Consider the following 20995-nt stretch of genomic DNA (forward strand, 5'->3'; position numbering starts at 1 on the left):
AAAGAAAAGGAAATTTATTTGCACAGTGCATTTCATACACAAGGAAACTCAATGCATTTTCATTTTTAAAAGCATTCAAATACAAAAACATTTGAAAATAAAAAGTGCAATTAAAACAGCTTTTAGTACGAGAAATATCACTGAAATGTGGAAGTACTCTAAAGCTTATGAGAAAAAAACATGAAATTAAAAACCTTCACACTTGGGACTAGTGTTACCTCTGTTGGAAACTTAATTTGTTTGCAGGATAATAGCTAAATGCTTTACTATGTTTGCTTTGGACTCTGTAGTCCATTATTAGACCCAAGTCAGTCGATCTCAGAGCCCCATTTGGTTTTATTCCATTAGCATTTATTTCATGTATTCAGGACCTAAACCACTGAGTGATTTATAGACCAGAACATTACAATCTTTTCGAAAACTGACTGCTTTGTTCTGTCAGAACCCATGTTGCAGCATTCTGAACGAGCTGCAGCTCTTTAATGATCTTTTTGGGGAGCCCAGTCAGAGGACCATTACAATACGCCCATCTCCTTGAAATAAAAGCATGGGTGAGCTTTTCCTGAGCTGGAAGGAGCTCGAAGAACTGGTGGCCAGGATGTGGAGTGTACGAAAGGATCCTGCCCGCTCTGGTCCTAGTTCGAGTGACGTGCAAGTCTTCAAGGGCGCTGACAATCTGTTCAGCAGTTTTGATTGTCCGTTGCAGTTTGAGTTTGTCCTTTTTTGTGGCAGTCCCAAACCAGACTGTGATGGATGTACACAATACTGATTGGATGACCACTGTGTAGAACTGTCTCAGCAGCTCGAGTGACAGGTCATGCTTACTGAGAAGCCGCAAAATGTACATCCTTCGGTGGGCTTTTTTTGAGGGTGGTTTTGATGTTCATCTCCCACTTCAGGTCCTGTGAGGTTTCTACAGTTGACAAAAGATAGTTGGACAGCGTGAGGGCCAGTTGTGATGAAGGATGCTTCTTGAAGTCCACAATCATTTATACAGTCTTTAGTGTTCAACGGCAGGTTGTGTTGGCCACACCAAAGCTCCAGTCTCGCCACTTCCTGTCGATATTCAGACTCTTTGCCATCTTTGAATGGCCGATGACTGTGGTGTCATCTCCGAACTTCAGAAGTTTGACAGCCAGGTGCCTCGAGGTGCAGTCGTTTGTGTAGAGCAAAAAGAGCAGAGGGGGCAGCTGATTCTGAGAGGACACAACCTTGGGGTGCCCCTGTGGTGATAGTGCGTATGGATGAGGTGGTGTCCCCCAACCTCACCTGCTGTGTTCTGCTGTCAGGAAGTTGTAGATCCACTAGGAGATGGCAGGGAGACGATGATCTGGAGAAGCCTGGCGGAGAGGCGTTTAGGAATGCTGGTGTTAAATGCAGAGGTGAAGTCCACGAACAGGATCCTCGCATAGGTTCCCTCGCTGTCGAGATGTTGGCAGCCAATCCTTTAACTCCTTACCCATTTTAACAGAAACTATCTGCCTTGTAAAGATGTCTGAACTCCAAAAAATTAGAGAAATTGGCAAACTCACAGACAGTGCAGTACACACTTTGCTTAACTACTTATTTAATTGATTAGCCTCGAGAAACATTCATCTCCAAATCTTATAAGTGGGAGAGGTCCGCTTATAAAGACCTCAGCATCCAAACATTATACTTTTGCTAGGATAGCAATTAAATCTCGCTTCAGTACGTCTGATTGCCGCTGGAGAACATCCAAGCCCCCATGTGTGTAATACAGATTTTACAGGTAGGTGCTGACAGGTGATCACAAGGGTTTTTTTGAGAGGTATTAGACTGTGTCATTGGTAAAACACTGGTGTTTTTTTTGTCGCTGCAAAGATGTTTTAACATCCTTGACAGCGGCATCACTAACTAATATTGTTTGGGGTCCCAATTTTTTCTTGTATGATTCCATTTCATACCTTTCAGTGATGGTGGGGGAATTAACATTCTTAGCCTATGTCTTGTAAAAGTGGTACAAATCTATCTGGAAGTCTAATGTCCACGTTTTGCATTTGCTCATCTTTTTTCTTGCTCTTCGCCGTAGTGACCGTCCATGGCCACTCACTCGGGTTTGAGGTGGTCCGTATCACAGGCTAGCCAAATTCCTTGGTAGTCTGCTGCTTTTAGACATCCCATATCTTTCGTCTTTCCTTCCAATGAATTCCAGATAGAAATGTTAGATGATTTGGCAATCGATTTTTAGCGCCGGGTCAACAAAAACTGGGTTATGGACCGGTGAGCTTGTGGTGCTTTGCATAATTCACCTACCGGACCTCGAGTTAGGTTACGAGGTTCTGCACAGACGTGATTGGTGGTTACACTTCCGGTGTTAGTGTGTTAGAGAGTTCCCGCCGTAATGGGTTCACTGAGTTGATGTCTGCATTAAAACAAGATTTGCTCAACCGCATAGCAACTGCCATCCTCAAATTGCCGGTGTTTTGGGAGACATACGCAACAGTGTGGTTCGCGCAGACGGAAGCTCGATTCGCCCTCCACGGGATCTCGGATGACACCGAGCGATATTACTATGTTGTCTCAGCCCTTGGGAGCTCAACGGCAGCCAGAGCAGTGAGTTTCATCACATCTCACCCGGCCCGAGATAAATATGCTGGGCTCAAGGCTCACCTCCTCAAGGTTTTCAAGCTTTCACGGCCAGAGTGAGCCCGACGTCTTTTGGCTATCAATGGAATGGGGGACAGCAAACCTTCCGAACACATGGAAAAGATGCTAAACTTGCTGGGCACAGAGAAGCCCACCTTTCTTTTCATGGAACTGTTTCTCAGACACATGCCGCCGCACGTTCAGACAGCACTTGCTAACACTTGTATCACTGAACCCAGTGCCCTGGCTGAGGAGGCCGACCGTTTCTTCCTGGCCACCCAGCGCTTCTCCCCTGAGGTGCTGGGCCTGGCGTGCAGTCACTTGCCACCGGACGCGGGGGTGGCATCCAGCAGGGGCCCCATCGCCACCGACGGCCGGGCTGGCACAGGCTTGTGCTATTTCCACGCCCGTTTTGGCGCGAAAGTGAAGAGGTGTCGCGCCCCTTGCAACTACGACGCGTCGGAAAAACGCCAAAGCCCGCGCTCCGTCGCGGCCGTGAGCGTGGGCGGGGAGAACCGGCTGCTCTTTGTCATGGACACCCTTTATGGGTGCAAAGTCATTTGCGAAACCGGCGCCCAGAGGAGCGTCCTGACCGCCATTGCGGATGACCCGGCTGGTGGGACTCAGGGGCCACCCATCCTGTCCCCTCCCCTATCCGCACGTATGGCATAAAGACTGTGGACTTGTGTTTTGGGGGTCGGCGCTTTACATGGGACTCGTCCTCTCTCCTCGTCGGTGATTTTTTTTGTACCCACGGGATGCGGGATGGACGTGAAGAAGGGCCATCTGGTGGACGCATTGACTTTCTCCTCGGTTGCCTGTGTCCGCAACGAGGCGACTTATGGCGGTCCCTCCATTTCACTCTCAGATGGCACCAAGTATCAGCTCCTCCTTGGTGAGTTCCCTGGCTTGACATGGCCAATTTTAGCCTCTGCCGCAACTAAACGTGGGGTCGACCACCACATCGAGACCAAGGCTCCCCCAATTCACGCTAGAGCCCGACGGTTCGACCCCGAGAAGCTAGCAGTCGCTAAGTCAGAGTTTGCCAACATGGAGCACCTGGGCATCGTCTCCCGCTCGGATAGCCCATGGGCCTCGTCGCTACACTTTGTCCCTACACCAGAGGGCAGGTGGCGACCGTGTGGTGACTACCGCCGCCTTAACGACGCCACTGCTCTCCAAGGACGACCTGGTGCGCGGTTATCACCAGGTCCCTGTGCACCCCTCAGACGTTCCCAAGACGTCTTTAGTCGGACCGTTTGGCCTGTTTGAGTTTCTGAGTATGCCATTTGGACTCAAAAACGCGGCCCAGTCTTTCCAATGGTTAATGGATTCGGTGCTGCCCTTTCTGTTCGTCTATTTGGATGACATTCTCGTTGCCAGCTCCTTGGAGGAAGAACATTTGAAGCACCTCCGGGACCTCTCCGCGAGACTGGAGCAGCATGGCCTGATCATCAACCTGGCAAATTGTGTTTTCGGGGTGCCCTCCATCCAGTTTCTCGGGCACCTCATCGACAAAAATGGGGCCACACACCATCCATCAAAGGTGGAGGCCGTTTCCGCTTTTCATTGACCTTGCTTGGCTCGGGGGCTCCCGGAGTTTCTGGGGATGGTGACTTTCTATCACCGGTTCATTTGTCAGCCCACACCATGCGCCCGCTGTATGAAGCTCTTAAGGGCAAAGCCCCCAACCAGGACATTGAATGGATGGCCGAGAGGGTGGAAGCCTTCAGCACCACGAAGGCCGCGCTGTGCCAGGCCGCTATGCTGGCCCACCCGTCCGCCACGACCCCCTTGGCTCTCATTACCAACGTGTCGGACTATGCCGCTGGGGCCGTATTGGAACAGTGGGTCAGCGGCGCCTGGCAACCGCTTGCCTTTTTCAGCCGTCAGCTGGTCCCCAGGGAACGCAAATACAGCACATTCAATCGGGAGTTCCTGGGCCTCTGGTTGGCGATACGCCACTTCCGTTCCCTACTGGAAGGCTGTGAATTCACGGCAATTGTGGACAATGAACCCCTCACTTTTGCCATGTCCAAGGTGACCGAGCCGTGGTCCGCCCGCCAGCAGTGCCAACTGTCATTCATCTCGGAGTACACTACAGACATCCAACACATCGCTGGCAAATCCAATGTGGTCGCGGACTGCCTCTCCAGGGCAGTCGTCAGCACTGGGCATCTGGGTCTTGACTACTCCCGTATGAGTGCGGTCCAGGCCTCAGACCACGGGGTGCAAACTTGGGCCGACTCGTGCCTGGCCTGTCAGCGTGCTAAGGTGCATCGCCATGCAAAAGCCCCCTTGGAGTCCTTTGCTGTCCCCTAGAGGAGGCTCGACCACGTCAACGTCGACTTGGTGGGTCTGCTTCCTCCCTCGCACGGTTTCACCTATTTGGTCACCATGGTGGCCCGGACGACCCGCTGGGATGAAGCCGTTCCCCTCTCCTCGATGACGTCGTCAGACGTGGCCTGGGCGTTCATCGGCACGTGGGTTGCGCGCTTCGGGACCCCGTCTGACTTCTCTTCCGATTGTGGCCCTCAGTTTACCTCCGAACTCTGGAACGCAGTCACTGAGAGTTTGGGGGTCAAGCTGCACCACACTACCACCCTTTACCCCCAGGCAAATGGTCTCTGCGAGCGTTTCCACAGCTCCATGAAAGCAGCCCTGCGTGCCAGCTTGACGGATGGCGATTGGTTGGATAAGCTTCCGTGGGTCATGCTCAGCCTCAGGTGCGCCCCCAAGGAAGGACTGATCGCCTAGTCCTTTGGGGTTGGCCCTCCCCCTGCGCCGGGGGCGGCCCCCTTTGCCCCGCCTCCCTGCACCTATGGGGTGCCCTCGACCCTGTCAGGGCCCTGGCCGCTTGGACTGTGCGGGCCCGTCCCCCCCTTGGCCCCTGCAGTGCACACCCGCCGGGGTCGGGTCATCGTTCCTCCACGGCACAGGGATTTTGACTGTAAGTGAATTCTGGGGGGGCTTGTGGGGTACTTTACATAATTCACCTACGGGACCTCGAGTTGGGTTACGAGGTTCTGCACGAATGTGATTGGTGGTTACACTTCTGGTGTTAGTGTGTTAGAGAGTTCTTGCCGTAATGGGTTCACTCTGTTGATGTCTGCATTAAAACGAGGTTTGCTCCTGTGTTCAACACTCCGCCTCCGACTCCTTTTCTTTGGCACTACAAGCTCACCACAACTGTCCGTGTTCTGCCGCAATTAAAAAAAAAAGCTGTGAACTTGAACTTCAAAAGAAAGAGTGCAGCAAACGCACAAGGCTACACGAATATTCATATGTCAGAAAATAAGCGCCATATTTAACAATCAATTTGGCGTCGGCAGGCACGTCGCTGCGAGCAAAAAAAAAACGTGCGGTGCATTCATTGGACCCCTACGAAGCCTCGAAAACAAAACGATTCCCCTCTCGAAATTTCAAAATAGACTCAAAAAGTAAAACGAAGATAAGAGATGTAAATACATGAGGAAAACAGTAAGAGTAATCTTCCTGAGTCACGCAGCATCTTCGCCACTAGAAAGGCGTCTGATGTCACTTTCCTGACATGGAGTTTACTGTTTGCTGGTAGCTATGGCAACATTGAGACAGCTAAAAAGTTAATGGTTGTTTGCACTCTTGCGCTGATGGTTTGTAGCATTTATTTTATTTATCATACCAATATAAAAAAAAAGCTTACACTAACCATGTCCCTCATCGGTGGGGGTCTTTGGCCATGCTTTGTCTGGTCCCTCACCTTGAACCTGTTTGCCATGGGTGTGAAGCCCCAGACAACTTAGGTCCTCGGATCATTGGGACACACAACCCCCTCCACTCCGATAAGGTGTCACCTCAAAGATGGGTAAGCATTCACATACACAATTACCAAGAGCGAGGGCTACCTGCAGGTTTTCTTAGCAATAGGTAAGCACAGCGTCCCCTCCTTCTTTGCCATCCACCTCTTGTAGTAATGGTAAGTACAGCATCTTTTTTTAATTTTAATATATTTGTTTTTTATACAAAGTACCCACACCCACCCATTTTCTGAGTCGTTTATCCTCACATGGGTTGTGGGAGTGTTGGAGCCAATCCCAGTTGTAATCATAAATTTTCACTTCAATGGTGAAATCCAACTTACAAGGAAATTCGGGTTATGTCACAGATCGAGGACTCCCTGGATTGTGATCTACCGTGATTTAACATTAATCACTAACATTAAAACAACACTAACAACTTTATTCATTTTTATTGTGGAGGAAAGTGAAACAAAAATAAGTCTGTTGCTTGATGTTACAGTAATTTCAAATGTGTTATATTTCTACTACTACCTACAGTTATTTACAATAGCATATTTTCTAAATTTAATCCTAAATCTAAATCTCTTTTCATGAACTGAAGAAGGAATGCAACTTCAATCAAGTGTCACCCTAAACTAGTGTCAAAATAAAAGCACAAAAAAAGAAAACATTCTTTGTCAGAGACTGAAAGAGGAGAAGCCACGCGTTTACAATAAGTTGACAACTAAAATATAAAAGGTTAAAACATTGGCTCAAATGTAAAGCAATTCCCAGTTATTATTGCTATAAATTTTCATTTAACATGGCAGACTCAAGAAGCTTCCCTGCCAGGCCCAGCTTTTTACTCACTCCCAGACTGTAAGCACCATAGTCGAGTGCAACAGGTATTGCACAGGGCCAGTAAATCGTAACACGGCGGGAGGCGCCATGATTGAACGTGACAAATGAGCTAATATACACACTAGCTTTCTGTGAGAACTCAAATGGGCCCTAAAAATATTTTTTTAAACGTTATACAAATGCATTTCATTTGTATTATGATTATTATTACCATTGTTACAAGAGGCTCACGATCTTAGATCACAGCCAGGACTCACAATAGCCAAGTCTTTTTTTTTAAACCTGTGGTGCATACTGGATACTACTGATTGGTGGAAAGTGTTCCTTGCATTCCTTCTTACAGCTGAGTGGCAGGTCATCTTGCTCAGCAGGGTTTGCTGGCAAAAGAAGATGGCCACAAAGGCACCAAGGAACAACGGAAGAGGTGGCAGCCAACCCCAGACAACGACTAGTGTGCACTGAAGCACATATCAGCAATGCAGATTTAAAAAAGAAAAATATTTTGAACCGTTACCATACGTTTATGATGATTAGTATTGATCAAATTACTTAAACCGTATACAGTAAACAGATGACATAGAACAAAAGAATATTGTAAAAATGTACTCTCCTTGTGTCACTAATTGTTATGTACCTGTGATAGCTGCTGAACATGACAATAATAAAATAATGAGAAACCACCAATGACACCTACTGGAACTGTTGAACTGCAATGCTGAAGAGAGATACAAAATGATAATTTATATTACACGAGATTGACTTGCTTGGTTCATTAAGCAATCCAACAGGTGAATATTGGGATGTGATTAATTGTATGAACTGAGGACTCTCTCCAACAACACCTGCCACACTGAGGTGTGTCACTGCCTCCCTCTGGTACTGCAAAGAAGCACACATGCTTGGCTGTGCTTCTCCAACACGTTTTTTTTTTCTTTTGTTCATATTGCTTCAGTCATTAAGAGTCAAAGAACTAAGTAGATTCCTTTTCCCCAAACATTTTTTCACAAGATCATAAACACTGAGACTCTGGAATCAATCAAAACAATGCAGTCAATCTGACAGCAAAGATCTGTTAAACTCTAAAAGTATACTTCCCTCAAGTAAAATTATTACCACCACCCTCATTTCCCTAACTTTCATCTCATTTCTCTCTACAGATTATATAATGACATTCAGCTCGTATGAAGAGTCATTATAGCAATGTTAAGTGTGGGGAGAGAGGTGGTTGTCACGGTTACCTGATCCAGCATGGTGCTGAGCCATCTGCCGTGGAAAAGACAACTCCCTTGCTTACTCCAGTAATTACAGCAAACCCCAAGCAGCCTGCACAGCAAGTGTGTGAGTGACAGAATACAGACAAGTAACTCCCTATTAGCTAATACTGCATGCTCTTAAACCAAATAATGAGTCCTACAACAAACTGTATTGGGCTGAATGTGGTACTTTTCAAAGGACCCTTCTGTTCTTGCTATATTTTGGAAGGCTTGCTTCATTCCTTTGCCTTTGTTTGCTGTGACCCTGTGTGCTCCAGCTGTCAAACATCCCCGTTTGAGCTCCAGAAAAACACATAAGCTACTGACTTGCACGGAGATGAAATGATTCGGGTAACAAAGAAGTCCATGAATAACATACAGTACAACAGAAAGCTGTTTAAATTCTTTATGACTAACGACCACCAACATTAGCAACCACTAAAAATACAGTAATGTGAAAAAAATATTGGCCCAATTTTCAAATTCATAAATGTTTAGATAGTTTCTCAATTTATTAAGATCACAAAACAATTCTAAATATCCATCTATCCATTTTCTTCACCGCTTATCCTCAAAAGGGTCGCGGGGAGTGCTGAAGCCTATCCCAGCTGTCAACTGTCAGGAGGCGGGCTTCACCCTGAACTGGTTGTCAGCAAATCACAGGGCACATAGAGAAAAACAGCTGCACTTACAATCACACCTAGTTACGGCTTCCCTCAACATTGTCTTTTATATGACAGTTTGAAATTTTGATCGTCTTTAAGAAGAACCATAGAAGTCTACCTTCCGATTTGCCTTCATGAAATCACAAGAAATCCTGTGGTGGGCCGAATCTGGCGCCAGTTTGACACCTGTGCTCTAAATTGTCCCTAGGTGTGATAGTGAGTGCGACTGTTGTCTTTCTCCACGTGCCCTGCGATTGGGTGGAAACCAGTTTTGGGTGTACCCTGCCTCCTGCACGGACAACAGCTGGGATTTGCCCCAGCACTCCTGCAACCCTCGTGAGGATAAGGGGCTCAGAAAATTGATGGATGAATGGATGAATAAAAAAATTAAAAAAGACCAGGCCCTGTGTGAAATTGTAATGCACTCCCCCAACACCCGTTAAATTGTGAATTAACTATTGTTGCGAGCATACGACATGGGGCTGGACCCAAATGCAGGATTCAGAGGCAAGGACATGATTTTGAGGGGTGTTTAATTCCAGACAGAGGTCATACACAAGTAAGCAGTCCAAAAAAAAGGCAGAGGCACAAAAAGACAGGGAAACAGCCAAGGTCCAAAAACATTAAAATGACGTCGGATTACTAACTAAAAACAAGACTTGACTTGGTTGTGGTGCGCAGGAATGCTGGAATGCTTTTTCTTTCGGCTTGTCCGGTGAGGGGTCGCCACACCGTGTCATCTTTTTCCATCTAAGCCTATCTCGTGCATCCTCCTCTCTCACACCCAGTGTCCTCATGTCCTCCCTTACAACATTTATCAACCTTTTCTTTGGTCTTCCTCTCACTCTTTTGCCTGGCAGCTCCATCCTCACAACCCAATATACTCACTCTCTCACCTCTGAACATGTACAAACCATCGAAGTCTGTTCTTTCTCACCTTGTCCCCAAAACATCCAATTTTGGCTGTCCTTCTAACGAGCTCATTTCTAGTCCTATCCAACCTGATCACTCAGAGCGAGAACATCAACATCTTCATTTCTGCTACCTCCAGTTCTGCTTCCTGTTGTTTCTTCAGGGCCACTGTCTCTATTCCATACATTATGGGCAGCCTCACCACTGTTTTATAAATTTTGCCCTTTATCCTGGCGGATACTCTTCTGTCACATAGAACCCCAGACACCTTCCGCCAACTGTTCCACCCCGCTTGAACCAGTTTCTTCACTTCCTTACCACACTCTCCATTGCTCTCTATTGTTGACCCCAAATAATTGAAGTCGTCCACCTTCGCTATCTCTTCTCCCTGGAGCTTCATTCTTCCTCCTCCGCCCCTCTCATTCACGCACATATATTCTGTTTTACTACGGCCTATCTTCATTCCTCTCCTTTCCAGTGTGTACCTCCATCTTTCTAACTCTTCCTCCGCCTGTTCCCTGGTTTCACTGCAGATCACAATATCATCTGTGAACATTATGGTCCAAGGGGAATCCAGTCTAACCTCGTCTGTCAGCCTATGCATTACTACTGCAAACAGGAACGGGCTAAGCGCGGAACTCCTGATGCAGTCCCACCTCTACGTGACAACGAGGCAAATTTCTAACAAGAGGTCACTCAGAGTACTGGAGTCTCTAGCACAATGAACTGGCAAATGAGAGTGACTAATTCAAGGCTTAAATGCCTGATCCAATTGACCTCTCCGTACAGGGCACTTAACCACGCCTCCTGACGTCACGTGACCCCACTGTTGCTAACCTCAGACAAACAGACAAAATGGCGTCGCAGGAAGAAAAGTCGAGAGCGAAATTGTCTGATTTTCACTCAGATTTTTACCGAATAGTGAAATATCGTTGAAGAGCAGACAGCAGGGCTTCATGTATTTCAGCGAGGGGTATTACAATGGTATTTCCATGCATATCGAAGGAGAAACCATTGATATGAGCGCGAGATCTTTCCGGAGTCAGAGGAAGACCGAGAAGCCACATACATTGCATCTGCTGTTGAGTCCTACAAGGATATCTGAAGCTCACTGTACATGTCAAGCAGGGTGAGTGCATTTGTTTTATTTTGCATATTATACATTTGTGGAAAACAATTAACCATATGTTAATAGATCTTAATATAACCCAGAGACAAATTTGTCATTGACACTTTCCTATTTTCGTGTTACCTATCACACTTGTGTGCGGAATGTTTACATTACCTATATATAATCCTTAAAATACTACCCATTGAAGGAGTTGAAACTTTCCAAAACGTCATGCTCAGTGCTTAAGCCATGTGTGCAGGAAAGTTGGCAGTTCACAATGTAAATGTACACCAGATTCAGTCACAGAACTGATAATTTGTCTTTGGCTTTTAGAATTTTTCATTGGGCCTCGGCCCTCTATGGGATTGTAATATAACAATTTTAATACATCCAAAACCTGTAAAGGCTCTAAAATATAATCTAAAATATAAATTTCTTATTTTTTCAGTGTTTCTGGATCCTGTTCACATATTGTTGGGCTGGTAATAGCATTACAACAATGGCAGATGGTGGGCTTCACAGAAGTGCCATCTAGACTGGCATGCACATCTCTTCCAGAGCAATGGAGCAAGCCAAGAGGTCGCAAGATTTAGCCAGTTGCAGTTCCACAAATTGTATTTGTCAACCCCAAACTTGAAAGAAAGAAAAAACCTGTGAGGAACACATTGACAGACTGCAGGTAATTTTATTTGTTTCATTACATGTTGACAGTTTGGTTCTGTCATCACCATGATTTCCATTTCATTTCATGATAATAATTTAATAATAACAATACCAACATGTACACATGTTCCCATTTTATATTATTCATACACTGTAAATCTTTTAAGTCTAGTTCATAATACACTCTTGTGAATACTGTTCATGGGCATTTAACTGCATGATGTGACAAAAATAACCAACAATGAATACACTTGTCAAATGTTAATCAACTGTCAAACTCCTTTTTTTTCACAGAAACATTCAAGTCCAACAAGAAGATCTCATATCATAAGACATTAAACTGACCCATGAATTTCTTTTTAGGGTTGATTACATTTGTGTCACATGGGATGTTTATGTACTTCCTTATATGGATCATAAACTTGGTTTTGTTTTAACTTGAATAAAGTAACATGTGGAAATAACATAAAATGCTGAGGGGTTTACAGTATCATAGGTAATCCTAAATGGGTGTAAATTCTTCCATCTTGAATGCATCTGACTCGCAGTAGAAAGTGTTGAGGTAGATGTGTCGTCTTTGGTGCCAATATCTTCAGTCAGGGTGCTTTCCTCAGGCTGACTACTTACAGATGATTTCCTGTGAATGATTAAATAATAACTGAGTTTTATACATAAAGAAACTGTTGTCCAGCACTGTTATGCTTCCAGAAATAAAAATTCAGTATGTGATGCACAATGTTTTGAAAAGTTGTACTTTAATCATGTCAATTATATATATATAAGGGGAGTGCTTCCTTGATTTTGTACATTAAAAGTGGATTTGTGAGAACTGCATTGTGACTTTTAACCCAGAGAACTGGCACATTATGCAATACAAATATAGTTATAGTTCAAAACACTTTGTTGTCTTTTCCATTGTCCAATTTACAGTTATTGTCCATATAAAACCATACCGCTCAGTTGCAAAGTTCAAACATCTTCTTTTTGATCGTGGCTTCCTGGTTGATTGAGTCCGACAAAGGGGATCCGCAGGTAAGGGGTCAGGAAATTCCTTGGATGGTTGTGATTGGTTTACGAAGTTCTAAAAAAGTGAAGAAAAAAATGTGTTTCAAATCAACAATATATTATAGATTCTAAATACAATAAATTCTTAACTGAGACAGAAGCCATGCTTCTGATTTCTGTCAATCATTCACACGTAGCTATGTTATGCAAGCGAAGAACTGCTAATTCATTTATATGAGACATGTATTGAAAATCAAAAATAGGGTTTACCTTCGTCCAAACATATCTGTTCGGGTTGATTTTAGATGGATTCAGTTGATCATGCGGTCTTCCACAAAGTTTGATCCATCAAAGACGTTTTTTGTACTCGGTCTTCGGTTTTGGAAAGGGTACAAATTGAACTCCACCAACTAGCCTATCAGGATACCTGTCGTCACTATTACAAAGGCCGTGACTACACCTCTTAACCATATCTATTGTCAAAGAACCCAAATACACGATAAAACGCAAACAAAAGCTCTACTGAACCATGCGACTTTGACCTTTGTTCGTCTGAGGTTATGGCGGATGACAACAAGGGGCGTGGTTTAGGCACATCTCTGGCCTCTGATTGGTCAGCGAGATGGCCCACGCAAATTCTACGGAGGGGTCAATTAGTGTCAATATGGTACAGGTGTGGAGGTGCTGCCAGAGGCAGCTCCGCCCAGGTCACTGGCCTGGCCACGCCCCTGACAATTTTTTTCAATTTTTTTGTTCATTTTTACTGACCACACCCAAGCCTGATTACTTGAGCCCTGTTCACTCAAGAAATCTGTCTGTAAAGCTTAAAGGGCTCTTGTCTTGAAATGGATGAATTTTAGTATGTTATCAATGAAAAAACGTCAGCAAATATGGGCCCATAACCACAAAACATGAGTTTGACGTATACAGCTTTTTGTAACTCCCTCCATGAAAATCCTTTCAAGGGATTTTTTTCGAAAAGAAGCAGGAAGTGACGTAAAGGACAGCGGTGCCCCCAAGTGGACTCGTTTGTTTCCATTAGTTTTGCCTTCGGGAAGGTAGTTCGTTGTTCCTTCATGTTAACCAAAATGCCGGCTCATTGGAATGCTGGACATTGCTTGAACAGTCGGGAGAATTGATTTAGCCTTCATAAGTTTGCAAGATACGTTGTGAAAAATGGATTGCACGGGTGCAGAGGACGAGAGCTTAGTGGGTTCAAAATAACATGTAGGTGTGTATACAGCTACTAAAAATAATAATAGTTTGGGGTGGACCATGTAATCGGTCTCTCATAACGTAACAAGAGATTCGCGTATGAAATATGTCGACGTGCGGGTTGGACGGCTGCGAATCAAAAGAAACCCAGCCGAGAATGCCTCACTCAGCTGCGTGCAAACAGTAATGCGCTCGACGGAGTTCATCAAGTACTGCGGCGGCTTTGAACATACCCCTAAAGGCAGCACGGCTCGGCTCCATTATATGCCACCACGGCGCCAAAAATCAGCCACAGCGGCTGAGGCGCCGCGTTCGGCGGTCACGACTTCTGCGAAGGCTGCACGTCGGGCATGGCGGATGGGGGCGGCTCTGAAGAACCCAGCCGAGAATGCCTCACTTGAGCCCTGTGCGCGCATAAAGTGCCCCGGGTCGACTGTGTTGCTCAGTACTGGGGCGTTTGTGAATAACCCCCTAAAGCAGCACGGCTCGGCTCCGTCATAAGCCACACCAGCCGACTGCGATGAGCCGCGATGCCTCAACTCCGCTGTGGAAGTGGATCGGTTGGGGATGCGGTTTGGCCGTGATCGCATATCATCTGAATATGGCTCGAAACAATAGTGTAATATTGCCCCGAGGGCTTGAAACAATAGTGTAATATTGCCCCGGTAACTTCACTCGGTTGTGTGGTGTTCTCCTTTTAGAAAAGAGCTTCCGTGTCAGAAGGGGCGCGTTTGTCTCCCATAGTTAGGGTGCACCACGTGTTTTCATTGCCGAATGTCCGGGTGACGTCACGGACGGAGGAAGCAGCCAATATTGTGACCACTTGGATATCGTAGAATGACACTTCTGCAACTTTGCGCATGTATGACGCACTGTCCGCTCACATCTATTTTTTCGTATAGACATTGAACTGAATCATGTTATATGTATTTTTCATTACAATATCTATTTTAGAATGTTTATAGGGATGACACTTGGGCTTTAAAAAGCATCTCTCTCTTAGCATCAATTGACATCTAACAATCTGGAAAGGATTACAAAGATTTTCTCAAGCTTTAGGAGTCCAGTGAACCACAGTGAGAAACATTGATCCAATCTCAATGCCGCTAATCCTGTCACGGGTAGCTGGAGCCTATCACAGGTTACTTTGGGCGAAAGGTGGACTATAGACTGGATTGGTTGCCAGTCAGTTATAGGGCAGCTATACATACGGACAACCACTTGCATTCACATTCACACTGAGTGGGAACAGAACCCACTGTGCCTGCACCGAAGTAAGGCAAATAGCACATACAGCAACACACTTAAACTTTTATTCTTGGACTTGTATCTACTGAATTAATACAATAATAACAGCTTTTGACAATATGCTTATAAATCAAAGGAGAATAAAAAGATTGGAACTGACCTCTTTCCAAGAGAACTGACAAAATGTTCCTCTGTTGTATCTGTGCAGCAACTGAAACCCAGAGTTATAAATAATGAACATCATTGTTGATCAATTATCAATAAAAGGGTAGTGGGGTCTTGTGAAAGCGAAGCTGTAGCACAACAACAGAAAAGGTCACTACAATTATGTGCATATTCTTTTGTGATTCCACAAAGAAATTGAGTTTAAGTCTTATTATTGTTTGATTTATTATCGTCAAAGACTCAGTTTAACTCATATTATTGTGTTATATTATTTCACGTATCAGTGACTTTATTTTTTTATTCAAGTGTCTTTGTCTCTACAACTTATTTACCTCTAACCACCACAGAACATTGTTTGAATTACAGATCAGAGATCAGTTCTTCAACGGGCCAGAAACCTCTCTTAATGAATTTACATTGATTAGAATATTAAAATTAATTTCTTTTTGATCATGTGTTTTTTTTTTTCTATAACTTGACTCTTATTCAAATCTCTCCAGCTTTCTGTAAGCTTTTATGTAGAGTGATAATTGTGTTAGCAGACAGGTCAACCTTGATATTCTTATTACGGAGCCACTCCTTGGTTTTCCTGGCTGTGTGCTTCGGGTCATTGTCATGTTGAAAGACCCAGGCACGACCCATCTTCAATGTTCTGACTGAGGGAAAGAAAAATCCAGAAATCACAATGTATGATTTTTTTAACGATTTATTTGTGCTATACAGCCGCAAATAAGTATTTAAACACCTGTCTATCAGCTAGAATTCTGACCCTCAATGACTTTGTCCTTCTTTAAACATCCACCTCCACTTCATGTATTATCCTGAATCAGATGCACCTGTGTGAGGTCGTTAGCCACCTGTCCACCCCATACAATCAGTAAGACTCAAACTTGTAACATGACCAAGACGAAAGAACTGTCCAAAGACACAAGAGACAAAATTGTAAAACTTCACACGGCTGGAAGGGGCTACGGAGAAATTGCCAAGCAGCTTGGTGAAAAAAGGTCCACTGTTGGAGCAATCATTCGAAAATGGAAGAAGCTAATCATGACAGTCAATCTCAATCGGATTGGACCCCCATGCAAGATATCACCTCGTGGGGTCTCAATGATCCTTAGAAAGGTGAGGAATCAGCCCAGGACTACATGACCGGACTTGGTCAATGAGCTGAAAAGAGCTGGAACCACTGTTTCCAAGGTGACTGTTGGTAAAACACTAAGACGTCATGGTTTGAAATCATGCAGGGCACGGAAGGTTCCCCTGCTTAAACCAGCACATGTTAAGGCCCGTCTTAAGTTTGCCAATGACCATTTGGATTATACAGAGGACTCATGGGAGAAAGTTTTGGGGTCAGATGAGACCAAAATGAAATTTTTGGTCATAATACCACTATCCGTGTTTGGAGGAAGACAAATGATGAATTCCATCCCAAGAACACAATCCCTACTGTGAAGGGTGTGGGTGGTAGCATCATGCTTTGGGGGTGTTTTTCTGCACATGGGATAGGGCGATTGCGCTGCATTAAGGAGAGGATGACTGCGGCCATGTATTGTGAGACTCTGGGGAAGAACATCTTTCCTTCAGTCAGAGCATTGAAGATGGGTCGTGGCTGGGTCTTTCAACATGACAATGACCCGAAGCACACAGCCAGGAAAACCAAGGAGTGGCTTCGTAGGAACCATGTCAAGGTTCTGGGGTGGCCTAGCCAGTCTCCAGACCTATACCCAATAGAAAATCTTTGGAGGGAGCTGAAACTCTGTGTTTCTCAGCGACAGCCCAGAAACCTGTCTGATCTAGAAAAGATCTGTGTGGTTTAACCTCTGTAATTGCAAACGAAGGCTACAGTACCAAATATTAACATTGGTTTTCTCAGGTGTTCAAATACTTATTTGTAGCTATAACACACAGATAAATCATTAAAAAACTCACACATTGTGATTTATGATTTTTTCTTTTTAGATTATCTCTCTCACAGTCGACATGCACCTATGATTTCTGAGTGGGAGAACTGGTAATATAGCAGGGTGTTCAAATACTCATTTTCTTCAATGTAACTGAAATAGCCGCCATGGTGGCGCAGCTGTAGAGGGATGCCCTCACAGTTTTAAAGACCATGGTTCAAATCCCAGTCCCTCCTGTGTGGAGCTTTTATGTTCTTCCCGTGCCTGCGTGGGTTTTCTCCTCCCACATCCCAAAAACATGCAACATTAATTGGACACTCGAAAATGCCCCTCAGTGTGATTTTGAGTGCGACTGTTGTCTTTCTCCATGTATCCATGCTGGCAGCCAGTTCACGATGTACCCTGCCTCCTGCCCGATGAGAGCTGGGTTAGGCTCCAGTACTCCTGTGACCCTCGTGATGATAAGTGGCTCAGAAAATGGATGGATAACTGAAACATGCATGGCACCTCGGGTCAGACATTAATTTACTGTTAAACTTGAGCCATCCATCCATGATGAAATCTGCTCATCCTCACAAGGGTCACAGGAGAGCTGGATCCTATCCCAGCTAGTTTCAAGCGAAAGGGGAGAAGGGGGTCGCCAGTCAGTCACAGGGAAGATATCAACACTATCACTGAGCGGGAATCGATCCCACGCTCCCCTGTCGGGCGTGTGTACTACCGCAACACTTCCTACTGTTAAGCTTGCACATCGTACATCTTTATGACTAAATGTAAAACACAATTAGGAACCAACAGTGGTTTTAATTGCTTGGTGATCCAATTAAAACTGAATTCCCGCAGATAGCAGTCTGTTACTAATGAGGCAAAATTACCAGCATTAACATGGTCTCATATTGACAGGCTATGAAACAAACATTTGATCCTTTCTGATATTTCAGATTTTTCCTCACCAGGCAATGATTGTCTATTTGGATTTATTATTGCTCACTAATTTTCTAATGGAACTGGTAGCCTGTGATGGCGGATAAAGCATTTTAACTCAAGCAATGAATATAGGCCGGAATATTAAATACCTCATTTGCATAAAATGTGTCACTTGACTCGGGATTCCAATTAAAACCTTGATTAATTGCTTGGCTGACCCGTTAAATAGAATCCTTTAAGTGGTTCAATAGGACACTGGTGCCTGTTGACTCACGCGCACACACACATAAACAAGCACACGTCTATAGACTTTACACATTAACTACTCCGAATAAAATTAATCTTAAGGAATTAGTGAATAATGAAAAAAAATGCTTTGGCAAGTATGACACCTACAGGATGAAGCTGTGCCAGCAATACTGTCCTCATTCCATACATTTTGTATACCGTTGGTCCCCTTTAGGGTCACAGGTGAGCTGGAACTGTTTTTTTGGCGTGGGCCACATTGTAGTTATTTCCTGCTAGAACAGCTGAACTTTATTTAAGGTGAATCAGAGACACTTTAAATTGTGACGAGCCTGTACAAACTCACACCCCCAAACTCATAACCTTGTTTTGTCTGTAAGTACATTAAATATGTTTGAAGTGCTGAAAACCTCTGTAAAGACCGAGAACAATATAGTACCAAATTATTAAGATACACAGAGCTTGGGCTCTTTCATCATTTCATTTGGCTGGGAGTTTTGGGGTCGAAGCTAAATACTAGGGTTAGGGTTACTATCGCATGCAGTTGGACATCAAATGATTCCCAAGCTCCCAAAAAAAGACATGTTCCCTAAAGTGTTTTTCCCTAAAGTGTTTTTTCTATTACTTGGGTGACACTGTCTCTGGTCTGGCGCCACGGACGTTGCTGCCAACCAGACAGGCTAATATGCTACCGTTTTGAGTAGTTACCAGGAGTCCAGAAAAACAGCATTAGGCCTGACAGCCACCCTTGTCATAGGGCAAGTTGGGGGTGGGGTGGCAAAGGAGGGGTAGGTGGTGGTGGGAATTCACCACCAATGCCTGTACCTCTGCGGCCACAGCAGTCCAACACAGGTCCCCCTGGATGACTTGGGTTTGTGGGACACACATTGCTTTTTAGTTGATGTTTGTTTTTTTTTTCTTTTTTTATTGATACTGTTTATAAAGAACGCCTGTCAAATCTTCATTTTAGTCCATGCTCTAGCTACTACAGTAAGAACATTTTTTTTCATAATTTGGACACCCTTTATTTAAATCATGCAAACCCACGCCCACAGTCACTGGAAGCTGAAAGAATGTTACAGTTTTGAAGCCTTATTAACATACTTTGTGTTTTTTTTATGATTATTATCATGATGCACACTTGGGCAACCAGTTATCGCAGTTGTTTATTATTACATGCTTTCTTGAAAGCTGTTTTTTTTCCCTTTTTTTTTAGTTGAATTGAGTTATACATGACTGACTGGCAGAGTTGGGAAGTAATCTCCATTTCATTTACTCAACTAATACAGTATTTTCCATAAACTGTACTTGCCAGTTTAAATGTACTGCACGTTTTATTTTGACTAGAGTATTAACTTGAAGAAGGTGACACGGTGGAGCAGCTGGTAAAGCTTTGGCCTCACACATCTGAGGACCCGGGTTCAGTCCCGGCCCCGGCTGTGTGTAGTTTGCATGTTCTCCATATGCCTACATGGGTTTTCTCTGGGCACTCTGATTTTCTCACACATCCCAAAAACATGCAACATTAATTGGACACTCTAAATTGCCCCTTGGTGTGATTGTGAGTGTGACTGTTTGTCTCTATGTACCCTGTGATTGGCTGGCAACCAGTTCAGGGTGTACCCCGCCTCCTGCCCGTTGACAGCTGGGATAGGCTCCAGCACTCCCCACACCCCTCGTGAGGATAAGTAGCAAAGAAAATGGATGGATGGATTAATGTGAAGAAGGATCAATACTTTTTCTCCATTACAATGATTAGCAAATCCCGTCCATAAAAGTCATGAACAGAATTGATGACAAAGGCCAACTGTGGGAAAGTCCAACCTTCACAGGAAATGAATCTGACATACTGTAGCAAAGCTGAACAGGTTTGCTGATTCATCCCCATGGTATGGTGTTCATTCATTATTAAGTTTGATAGACAAACTATAGACTTTAATTACTTGTGCTGGGATAAAAAATAACACAGGTCATAGGAACATATCAACTCACAGGTTCTTACGGTCTCACAGGTTCTCATACTCTCAGGTAAATGGTGGAGCAGCTGTAGAGCGTTGGCCTCACAGTTCTGGGGACCAGGCTTCAAATCCCGGCCCCGCCTGTGCATGTTCTCCCCGTGCCTGCATGAGTTTTCTCCAGGCACTCCGGTTTCCTCGCACTTCCCAAAAATATGCAACATTAAAAGATCAATTGGACACTTTAAATTGCACTTAGGTGTGATTGTGAGTGTGACTGTTGTCTGTTTCCATGTGCCCTGTGATTGGCTGGCAACCAGTTCAGGGTCTACCCTGCCTGCTACTAGATGATAGCTGGGATAGGCTTCCGCAATCTTGTGATACACATGAGGATAGCTCATTGTTTTTTTGCTCCACAATTCCTTACTAGATCCACAAAAATGAGTAGAATCCAAAGTCTATTAGTTCAAGGGGACAATAGTAGTTGTTTATATTAGTGAGGT

The 20995-nt window shown here is 44.5% G+C and overlaps 1 long non-coding RNA gene across 1 annotated transcript; it reads right to left on the reverse strand.

The window, feature by feature from the left end:
- Window positions 1-12822: 12822 nt before the first annotated feature.
- On the reverse strand, window positions 12823-20625 carry LOC133507235 (uncharacterized). The gene is made up of 3 exons (XR_009796780.1): window positions 20530-20625; window positions 15459-15509; window positions 12823-12911 (listed from the first exon to the last, which is right to left on the reverse strand). It is a non-coding gene; the product is annotated as an uncharacterized LOC133507235 (long non-coding RNA).
- Between the last annotated feature and the right edge of the window lie 370 nt (window positions 20626-20995).

Source organism: Syngnathoides biaculeatus, chromosome 1, assembly GCF_019802595.1.
Source record: "Syngnathoides biaculeatus isolate LvHL_M chromosome 1, ASM1980259v1, whole genome shotgun sequence".
Classification (NCBI taxonomy): Eukaryota; Metazoa; Chordata; class Actinopteri; order Syngnathiformes; family Syngnathidae; genus Syngnathoides; species Syngnathoides biaculeatus.